The sequence below is a fragment of the Mizuhopecten yessoensis genome, unplaced genomic scaffold (genome assembly GCF_002113885.1).
Source record: "Mizuhopecten yessoensis strain PY_sf001 unplaced genomic scaffold, ASM211388v2 scaffold8149, whole genome shotgun sequence".
NCBI lineage: Eukaryota > Metazoa > Mollusca > Bivalvia > Pectinida > Pectinidae > Mizuhopecten > Mizuhopecten yessoensis.
In genome coordinates, this window is record NW_018407403.1 from 512,057 (window position 1) to 523,509 (window position 11,453).

Sequence of the window (11,453 nt, forward strand, 5' to 3'; positions counted from 1 at the left end):
CAATAAACTACAAAATCATAATAATATTGACATAAAAACAAAAGGATCTGAAAAGCGGTAAGTGATATCAAGTAAAACGGAAAAAACGTATCCTCTATGTGTTAAATACGCAATAGGATAGAACAGTGCAGTGTTATTTCAGCCATGATTGACTACCGAAAGAGAACATTAAACTGTATACTGTTCACAATCTTAATTTGCTCATTAACTCATTAACATTTCATTAAGGTTGAGTATGCATGATATTTTGATCATCTGAAAGAAAGTATGATTTCAGCTTTCCAAACACAAGTTAGTCAATATTAATAAACATTTGATCATTTTGGTTAAGAATGTAATACTTACCTCCCTTGACACTGTTTTGCAGTCAAATGAGTTATTGATAAACAACTGGCAGGTCACGTGTCTTATTGTGTCGAGGGCGTAAACAGAAAGCCATATAACGTTACATTTGGTATCGTGCGAGACGTCCGAGGTATACAGAACCTACAATATAGCACTACACTACCTTCGTACTATCGATCATTCAGAATGTTATCTGGCTGTGTTACCCACACCAACTATATTGTGTTTATTGTTAACGCTTATAGAAATTAAACATACCCGAATATTTACAGGATGTTTTTTCATGAAAAACTATTTCCGAGTGAAATATAACTTATTCATCACGAAATCAAGAATATGATGCTTATAATAACATTTCATATAAACATATGATCTCCCATAAACGGACAATCTATCTTCGTCTTAGATGCTGGGACACTAATACTCTAATCTTCTCTCTCAGAAAGGCCAGTTAGGAGTAAAACTCAATATGAGAAATTGTGCCTTAACTTAACTTTATTTTGCCAATTTACCTATTGTTTTAATGCGAGCGTTTTTGTTTACCTCTTTTATTCTAGTCGATTAATGATTCGTATTTAAGTGAGTGAGCAACACACACAGATATATAACCTAGTCCAGGTTAAAAGAAAGAATATTCCTCCTTTATACCACTGTAAATTAAAGTCAGGGATTTTCTGCTTTGTCTTCTGCTTTGGGAACTTTAAACAATCCACAATAATTATAATAAATAACAACAAAAAACTAAAACAGTAGTGGTTTTTTTTATTGCTGTGAGGACCGATACAGAATTCACAAATGTCTAGTCAACTAACAAGGGCGCACACAAAGTCATATCACGTTGCATGTGTAATCGTGCGAGACGTCAGAGCTATACAAAACCTACATTACGACACTAGACTACCTTTGTACTATACAATCATACGGAAGGTTTATGACTGGGCTACCTATACTAACAATGCTGTGTGTATTTTTACCTCGAATATAAATTAGGCATACTCGAACATATGGAGATGTTATTAGTTTAATTGATAAATAACCGTTATTATTCTCGAGTTAAATATTACTAGTATGTATAGAAAAATCAAGAATATTACTATAATACACTTTTTATAAATACACGGGCGACAATAAACCGTTAAGCCATCTCCCATCATAGATGTAAAGACAAAGGACTGTCCTGTTAAGTTATACACTAATCCTTGCTCTCTTAATGGTCTTATAAAAACTTAGAAATAGGGGACTTTAATTTTTGTCATTTGCTTTGGAGAAAGTTGAGTAACCCAATGGATCTGATGTCCTTAATTACAAGTACCCCTCTCGTTAAGTCGATTAAACTTATTAGTGTACTCGTGGTACAAATAATGCTATCCGATCAGTTGTGTGACAATATGCCTCTTTTGAATCTACGTGTCACCAATATAGATTCTTTATAGCAAACCCAATATTCTGTCTCAATATGGGACAACGAGGTAAACTGTTACTAAAAATAGCGATGTAGTGAATGCCAAACGATTCGTTAAAAAACATCCAGGTACACGTAACTACCACAAACCTCTACAGGACAGATCAGATCACAAAGGACGAGTGATTGACATTGACCAAGGTACGTAACTTTTCTGATGAATTTAAATGACATATAAGATCACTTGGTTTGGTATTTTGAAGTGTATACGTAAAGAAATACATATAAGATATACATGTATATCCTACTGTTGATTAGTCAATCCCATCTGCAGATCACGTTTTTAAACAGTATATGTAGGTGTCGGCAAGACCCTTCATACTGGTATAAAAGAATTTACATTTTCTCTAATAGTTTGCCCCTAATCTTTACCTCACTCTGATGAATCCTCCAAATGGGTCAAATAGGTTGTGTTCAATTACTCCCCATTCATACTTCGTAAATGGGAAAGATCCTTTTGATATCCTTATAAAGATAGGGACATACATTTGATGTAGAATATGTGCTGCTTTCATGTCGTTATAATGTCAGTCAAGATCATTTGAGTAGGTATTTACGGGAAACGGACAAAAATCATTCTCTTATATTTATGCGCCATTTATATATTAATAGCAATGAGGATAATATGTTGATTCGTGGAAAAAAGAATAATTTTACGTTCAAGTATAAAGGAAGTAAAATGTCAATGGAACTCTATAGTGTTTGAAACGAGTCTGAAGGTATGTATTACTACTATGACAGCATTTCATCTAAATAATTGATGTCAATAAGACTGTGTATTGTGTGTTAAGTTTACGTTTTAACCTTGTGAAGGCTTTTGTCATTACTTTACACATGCGTAAGTCAAACATGTTTGCATATGGTGTAACTAATACGAGTTATGTCTGGTGTCTACAGGAAAACGTTAAGCGTACATACAGTATACGGTTAAAATTGTGTGAAGGCTGATATTATTACGTAAGAGCTACTTTGCAAGCAATTACGATACTACATTCTTCTAAACAACCGTGAGCGCGAATATTAAGGAGATTTGATCAAGGACTGTATTTGTTGATACTAAAACAAATTATGCATGTACATGTATCGTAAAACAGCAAAATATATAGCAATGTAACTAACTATACATTAATGTGTTGATATGATAACCCAACAGCACCCAGGGACATGATATCAATTCCTCTATAGCACACACATGTGAACTACAGGATAGGTCGAACTACGTTCATACGACCAGAGAGATATGACAGTTCTGTACAAAATCTAAAAGTCGCTTTTTTCTGGGTTTTATCACTTGTCCTTACACAACTACGTGTATATGCTTGACGAAGACCATGTGACTTCTCCAGGTCTGCTGAAACGTTCAATTTTCCATATCAGATAAGCTTGATTTTTAGTGCTAAACTCGGATATGACAAAGCGGCTTAACATACATGAACATTCGAGCCTAATTATAAGCTTGATTTTCAATGTGTTTGTTTTAAGTATTTGATTTGTTTTACCGATGTGTTAAACTCGATGCATATTAAGAATAGAGGTACATGTGAAATAATATCGACAGGTATGTTGTCATATTTGGAAAAATAAATAATTTATCTCTCTAATTCTGATCTAGAAGCAGTGAGAATAGGGAGAACCTATTCATATGATTAAAGAATAAAGATAAAATTCAGTAATGGGAGTATAGGCCAAAGTGTGACATTCTTAACGACGAACGCTGCCGGAAAATAATACAGCGCTAGAAATTTATACATTTTATAACGACCATAGACATCATAAAACTATATAGATTTGTATCAGTACATTAGTAGACCAAAAAAAGCACATTATAATTTTTGGCCTGTTAAGAAAACCGAAATTTACATTTAACACAAACAGGTTTTCTGAGAAAACCCCCACAATTTCGACATTGTATTGGCTTGATATATATATATATATCGAATCAAATAATTGGAACTGCGCGTCATTTTGATAGCAATAAATATAGAAAACAATAAAATATGTCAAATTGATCATGTTGGCACAAACTATCGTTTTTTAACAGATTTGGCAAAAGCATAAGATGACTATTTAAAACGTTACAAAAAGTATTTTCACCATTTGTTAAAACTCCTTCATACATGTTTGTATGATAAGACAAATAAAAGTAGACACAGACATTGATTTTGTCATTTCCCCATTTCACAATAACGAAAAAAGGGTGTCACCTCAATGGAAAACCTATTCAGCTAGTTCTAAAGGTTTGCATCTGTGATAAAACGCAACAAGGGTAAAAATAAGGTGCACACAAATGTCCTTGACACATAAAAGGTTATATTTGACGGTTGGGTAATTCACAAGAAAATCACGGGTAATTTACAAGAAGCATGGATGCCTTGTCCTTATAGACGCTCGCAATACCGGCGTTTAAACTTGACAAGCAGTCGTGCAATTGTACGTTAATACACAGAAAGGTCACTACCTTGTTATTGTGTTTCAAATACAAAGTCAATGTCTGGGTCCACAACAGGATTCTTCAGATTCGCTTTATATATAGTTTCACCATGTTTTAGCATTAATCTCCAATAACCCATTTCATAATGACAATTTGATATTAGACCCTTAAAATTGGGACAAGTCTATTCAAAGGAACCGCATAATTTTTTGTCACTAGATAGATATGAAGACTAAAGATAAATGTGTGTATATCTTAGCTTTACCAAAGTAAATGTTATGTAATATTTAAAAGTTCAGTTTCATTACTAAAGAGCATGGATATGAAAAAGACTCTGCTATCAGAAATAACAAAAGTTATAAAGAGCAATGCATCTATTTTCGGGGATACTGGTTATATCTATACATTTAATCAACCTACGTTATTTCTTCTGATGTTTTTTTTTAAACATTTTAGATATTTTAACATATAAGACCTCTCTATTGAAAGTTATATAACAGATCTTTTTGCGTATGCTTCAGACAAAATGTTTCTCTGTTGTCCGTCTACTTGTTTATCTGTCTTTTCTACTTTACTTTTTTACATCGTTAAGTCCACTGTGCCTTCCTTTTTTCTTCATTACAAAAGATATAAGTGATATCTATCTTTTCTCTCTGTTGAGAAGAATATACATCTCAGGGGTATGGTAAAAATCCGCTATTTTTTCATGAGTGCGAAACCAAAAGTGAAAATATTCGATAATACTACAATATGAATGAAATATACATGAAAATCAACGAGAAAAATCAGTTACTCATAACACTGACAAGGACATAACGACAATAAAATGTTGACTACGTCTCATGGTGTGAATCTTTCCTGCAGCAGGGTTCGGCACATGAGTGTACCAATAATATTATTGATTGCGCATGTCCTTATGGTTGAGGTCCTTGACAAGTTTCTATTGTTAAAAAATAATTATTCCGGAAAGATCTATAACTTGGTTGATATGGTCAAGCAAAAAAGACGACTTACTTGAAATATTGTGAAAGCAATTTTTTAAATGTTCCGTCTCAGATGACCTGTTCGCTAGATAAGCTTCGGTACTTAAGTAGTTTACCTTGTGATGTATTTGTGTGTTATCTATTTTTAAGGTGGGTGATTTAAATATGCATACAGTATACAATTATTTCTATTTAAGTATTCGTTCTCGTGTTGAATTGAGATTGAAATGTTTTAAAAGCAGTAGATCCCACTGATAAGCTAGTATGCATGGTCATCTATTGTTTTGAACCTTGGATAGCAAGGATTAAAAATATTAAAGCTTGAAGCGTCCGAGCTCAAGTTGTTATTCTGCGTTTAAAGGATTTTTGCGCTTTAAATACGGCATCTGATTTAATTGCTGTTATAAATTCGATCCTTTTAGAAAATACCAGCGATATTGTATTAACGTTAACATAAGGTAAAATAACAGTTGTGCTTTGCTATTTAAATGTATTTTAAACCGTCATAATAACATTAATCAAATACAATATCTATATCCATACCTGAAATGGACAAAAGCAGTCCCGATATAAATAAAGTTTTTCTGTAGGAAAGTATACAGAATCGTTGCGGTAAAATAGTGTTGTTCGGTTTCTATCTGTTTCCCTTATATTTTACTTGAGAGGCCATTTTGGATATTTTAACCGTTACGAATCAAGTTCTTCATTTGATTGATGTTGGCTTTGTTTTCAAATTGGTATCTTGTGCCTAAAATGTTTAAAAACGAGAATTGGGTTGCCTGTCTTATCATTGACAACCAGTATAATTGTTGAGAATTATGATTTCGATAAATAAAAGACAAGTTACAAACACATGCTTTGCATTGTAGTTTGCATTCAGTGTTTTGATTGGTTAAATCAGCAATAGTGAGTATTTCACTATAGAATAAAATATTATAGATATCTAATAAACTAATAATTATTTCCTTTGTTTCTCCTGTTAAAACACTTACATATATTTTACTAAGCACACCTTAGTATGTACGCATGGAACATGCGTACACAGAAACATATCTAACTGTGCAAAAACACCAAATGAATGGGACATACATAATGTTAGATTTAATTCAAATAACTCATATACTTAATACATTAACATGTGAACAAATATTATTGGAACTCACAAACATGATCTTCGAGTTAATCAACTATTTTTATCTAGCGCATAAACTTTGATTATTATCTGGGATTATGTTTGCATAATTCAGGCAGTTCAATTTGACATCGAATCTATAGTCACTTTTGATTTTACTCTAAATTCATTTATATTGGGTAAGTTCATAGATCCTTTATAAATGACACATTTATGCACAATGTATTGGAAAATGTAGAAACAAACACTCTCTGCGGTATACCCGTATCAATAATATAACCGATATCGTCCCAACTAATCCCGTTTTCAATATTCTTTAACAAAACCGTATTTATTAGCACGAAAAAAGCATAGTATATGTTTATAAACGACTGTAATATGTGAAGAATATTGACGTAAGTGTTAAAATTGCTTTCGCTTGACATCTCCCATGTCGTGGTCCTCGGTCTACAACACAAATTCCTTTTTACTATTGTCTTTTATTGCAGTATGATACATTCGTTTCGATACACTTTAGTAATAAATAAATAAATAAGACTAAATAACCTAAGTGTCCGATTATTTTAGATTGATGGGTATAGTCCTTTATAATATGTCAAGTTTTTTTCCATCTAAACCACTTACCCCACTTTTTCCGTGCGATCGGCTCCTTTTGATATTGCGAAGCTGATGCCGATTTTATAGTGCAGTCTCACTGAAATACCATGCCGAAGGCACCCAGCACAACAATCCGCCAGGTCGCATTATACTGACAACAGGTGAACCACTTGTTGCCATTCCCCTTAATGCTGAACGTTAAGCAATGAATAACATCTACAATATTTAAGGACTTTGGTTTATCCCAGCCTTGGGACAGAACCCATTGCCTTCCTCACATGGGCGAACGCTTAACATCAAAGCCAAAAGTGATGTGTTGTCTTCAAAGTGCACACCATCAGAACAGATTGGAGGAGTGAAAAATAAACACATTGCATCCTTTATTTTAAGTATCAGATTCGTCTGATTCATAATTCTTCGGAACTGAAATATATTTTTCCGTACATAACATAACCACACAAATAACACGTAATATTAGTCAACAGTAAAGCCTAGCCACTTTAAAAGACATATAGCACACGGCGTTTGCCAAAAATCAGTCGTCAGCGAATAAAAAAAAAACTCACCGACAGTATCAACAACACGCATTTGAGGTCTTTGGGAGGTATGGTGCCTTCGGAAAGTCATGGAGCTATAATTTTGATGAAGACTATAAAGACATCACTAACTCGAAAAGAAAGCAAGAACAGATACAGTGCTTAATGGTTAAAGTCATATAACTTGAATGCCGGTCAATGGATTGAAATGTGAAACGGCTCACCCATACGCTGCAATATATGTTTTTTTGTAAGTGTTTATTACTTTTAACGTCTGGTATAACTGGTTTAATTTCATATCTGGTCATACATACTTATTTTGCTTGTGTCGTTAGCCCAATTGTTTTTATATGTTTTTGTTTTAGATTTTAAGGTGACAAACTTCCTTTCTGTTTTTTGTATGTCGACCAAATCCACTCAAGTAAATCCGAAAATAAAAAAAAATGAAAAAAATAATCTGTTAACTGCTTTTAAATAAGGCAAATCTGACTTCTAAAGAAACAAATCTTAAACATAAGCCATATCAATCGGCACTTAAATACAAAAACAGAAGAAAAAAAAATGTCAACCCTATAACAGGCTGCTGTAATAAGATGTGACATACTCTATAGGACAGTTCTTTCAGCATGTATTATTTACCCAAACTGAACATAATCCTCAGATATAGGTTCTGAGCCGTCAGACAGAACAAAAAACAGCTTCAGCCATAAGACCGTCCAAAACAATCACATTATGGGAACTCTCTGTAAAATATTCAAATATTAAGGTTTGAGAACCATGGTTTGAGAATGTCCTACTTAACCATGCTATTTTGAGAAGCTGATATTCTAGTGAGGAGTTCATACACATACACATCGTTGTTNTCATTATGGGAACTCTCTGTATAATATTCAAATATTAAGGTTTGAGAACCATGGTTTGAGAATGTCCAACTTAACCATGCTATTTTGAAAAGCTGATATTCTAGTGAGGAGTTCATACACATACACATCGTTGTTGGGGAACTAAAAGTCGAGGGGAACTGTTAATCCACATATCTATGTTTTCAGTAGGCATGTTAACCCTCCGAAAGGGTCCACGGAATTACAATAATCGACATGTTTATGTGTATCAGGTGTAATATCAGTGTAGAGTTTCACAGATGAGTAACCCTCTTACCTATAATTAAGCATTGAACTGTTTTTGTATGGTATTTATGATCTATTTGAATAACACAGCTTTGCAAGCAAACAAATCATAATGCGCGTTACAATACTTATATTTAAGTTTTCTCTGTCTCTTATGTTCTTTTTTAATTTATAATTTATATTTAAAATTAAAAATTATCGCGTTATCGACAGACCACACAATTTCGTTCAATAGTTTGAACAGCGTATTGTCGCGTGCTGATTGTCAAACAAAGTACCACAAACACTTCAATTTTATTCCACAATTCAGTATCAATACAATTGCGTATGATATGTCTATAGGGTGATTTAAATTTATCAATAGAAGTCTAAACTGAAAGTTATATTTGAAATTGTTTCGATTTTTCCCCGGAACAAATTTCGCGCATGAACAAATACAGTGAACACCGTAAATCCGACCTTGCCCTCCACGAGGGAGTTATTTTTGGAAGTTAATTCGAACTTTTCTCTTTGCTCATTTTGTGATGAATCAAGGCGTGAATGTATTTGTTAATTGTATGGGAACCTGACAACAGTCGGTAGATTCTATAACAACGTCGTTACTTGACATGTCGTCAGAAACTGAGGAATGGTGGATGCAAGACGCGTGAAAGATAGCGTTTGAAGTGAGTGATCTTGCGACGGAGCACAGGTTCGTTACAATTGTCTGAAATGTTTATGTGTGCTGTGACTCATATCAGTAGGTCTGTAACATATGTGTCAGTAGGTCTATATAATATGTGTATTTCAGACATTTGTAACAAACCCCTGTTGATCAGTGCAGTGTAACAGACGATATTTCTGATACATGTAGGATTGCATGAGCGTTAAAATTGTTTTCATTGCCGGCATTGGTGATTTCAACCGATGTGCATTTTGTACGATATTGCAGACATTGGTCTTGTTTTCGTTGTAATAAAAGTGTTTTTTATTTTATTTTTTATTTTGCACATAAATTTACAATGGCATTGTCAAATGTCACAATGCCCAGCAATATTTCAGCAGCCGTCATTTTTATTTATATTGGATATTGTAGTTCCGGTCAGTGTTGTATTAATAAGCTAAGAATTGTGTCTCGTGATGCATGGTAATTAAAGTCCCATCAACGACACAGCTTTCAAAGAGGCTATATAGTGACAATGCCATGCAAATGTAAATATTTTAGAGCAGACGACAGAAAACGCGTGTGTATGATAAACGTTCCTTAACAAATAACGTGTTTTAACTGCCATTATTGTAGGGCTGCGGGTGGAGGGTCACAGGTGAGTTGTAACGACATATAGTTTGGGTAGACGATCGTGTGTTCAGTATATGTGTGTATACACAGGACAATCTGCATCTGTAATTGTTTATAATCGAGGGCACTCAAGCTGAAAATGTCAGAAAAGTGGATAAAATACACTATATCCTTTTATAGAGTTGTCACTGGATCAAAGAAGCAATATTGAGAGAATATTGACAAACCAAAAAAAACTGGTTTCGTTTAGTGGTAATTTAAAACTCCAATTTTTGAGAGAGAAAAAAATATGAAATAGGTTTAACGAGGACTCGTCACTTTTGGACACATGGGCTAAACAAATGAGTACATAGAAAGCTCAAAAGAAAGCATCGGCCTTGATCAAAGTTTTAAGAAAGATGTTTTAATCGGAGCCACTCGTCCTCAGAACAGACTCGGGTACCAAAACGTCGATGAAGTATTGAAAATAAAACTGTCAAAGGCGAAACGGTAAAATGGTATCTTAGCTACATTGGCCCATGCAATTAAATTCTTGGGTCAACAAATTGGAAATTCTATCAGTACTTTTTACTGATTCTTTCATCAAAAGTTTACGGGAAATTACAAATAACATGCGCATGGTTTTCATATCTTCAGACAGTGCACTGGTCCACAAGGACAGTAAACCTGATGAGTTTTCCATGAAGCTATAAGAATCGCTTACCTCCTCAAAGAGACCCGATTTGTTTCGTGTGTTGCAATATATGCGACGACACCTTCATGTGTGATAAGGAGTTATCCTTGTTAATAAGAATTTTTCCTAAGAAATCTCTGAAACTAATTTATAATGATCACAGAAAAGTGACCTTGACAGTAAGCTTGAAAAAAATATCTTTTCGCTGAAAAACAATATGATATGGTCATCTTACGAGTCGAATCAGGAAATATGGAGATATTACAAGAACAAATTGGACGGGAAATCCGACTAAGGTCGTTACGAGCGTAGACAAAACCGAGGACGCTTCATTTCGAGAACGAATATGAAAAGTAATACAAAGGTATTGCCCTTATCATATAAACAGTACTCTTGAATGTCTGACGTCAAGAAGGAGTGACGTCGCAAATCTTTGAAAAATATTCATGACATTCCTTAATATATATTTTCCGTTACGTCACACCTCATTAATACGCATCAACATTACAGCCACGCCTCCAATTCGGGTAGGGAACGCTGTGACGTCACACATTCTTAGGCAACAATACAATATACACCCTATAGATTTAAAATCGATCATATTTAAGTCAGTGGCCAAAACACTGTACATGTACCAGTATTTGATCGTCGTACCGACAGGTGGACACATGTAGCCGATGCTGCTTTAAGCAGCTACAAAGTGTCGTGTTAGACGGTGGTTTTGACATGGCTCTAATACAGTTCGAAGAACCACTTGCAACATTTGTTGAGGACACCTCCGGTGATTCACACAAAGGTGCGCGTCCTAGGTAAAAGTAACATAACTCTTGTCAGTTTCCGCTACTTGTCGTACACCTAATCCAACCCGGACGACACACTGGGTATCAAAGT

General features: G+C 34.2%; 1 protein-coding gene across 1 annotated transcript in view; it reads left to right on the forward strand.

The window, feature by feature from the left end:
• The first annotated feature begins 1,860 nt into the window (after positions 1 to 1,860).
• The window catches only part of LOC110455139, an 11,183-nt gene continuing 1,590 nt past the window's right edge, over positions 1,861 to 11,453 (forward strand). The window contains exon 1 of the mRNA XM_021505090.1: positions 1,861 to 1,948. The gene's annotated coding sequence lies outside the window, so the exon portion shown is untranslated. The remainder of the gene's footprint in view (positions 1,949 to 11,453) is intronic.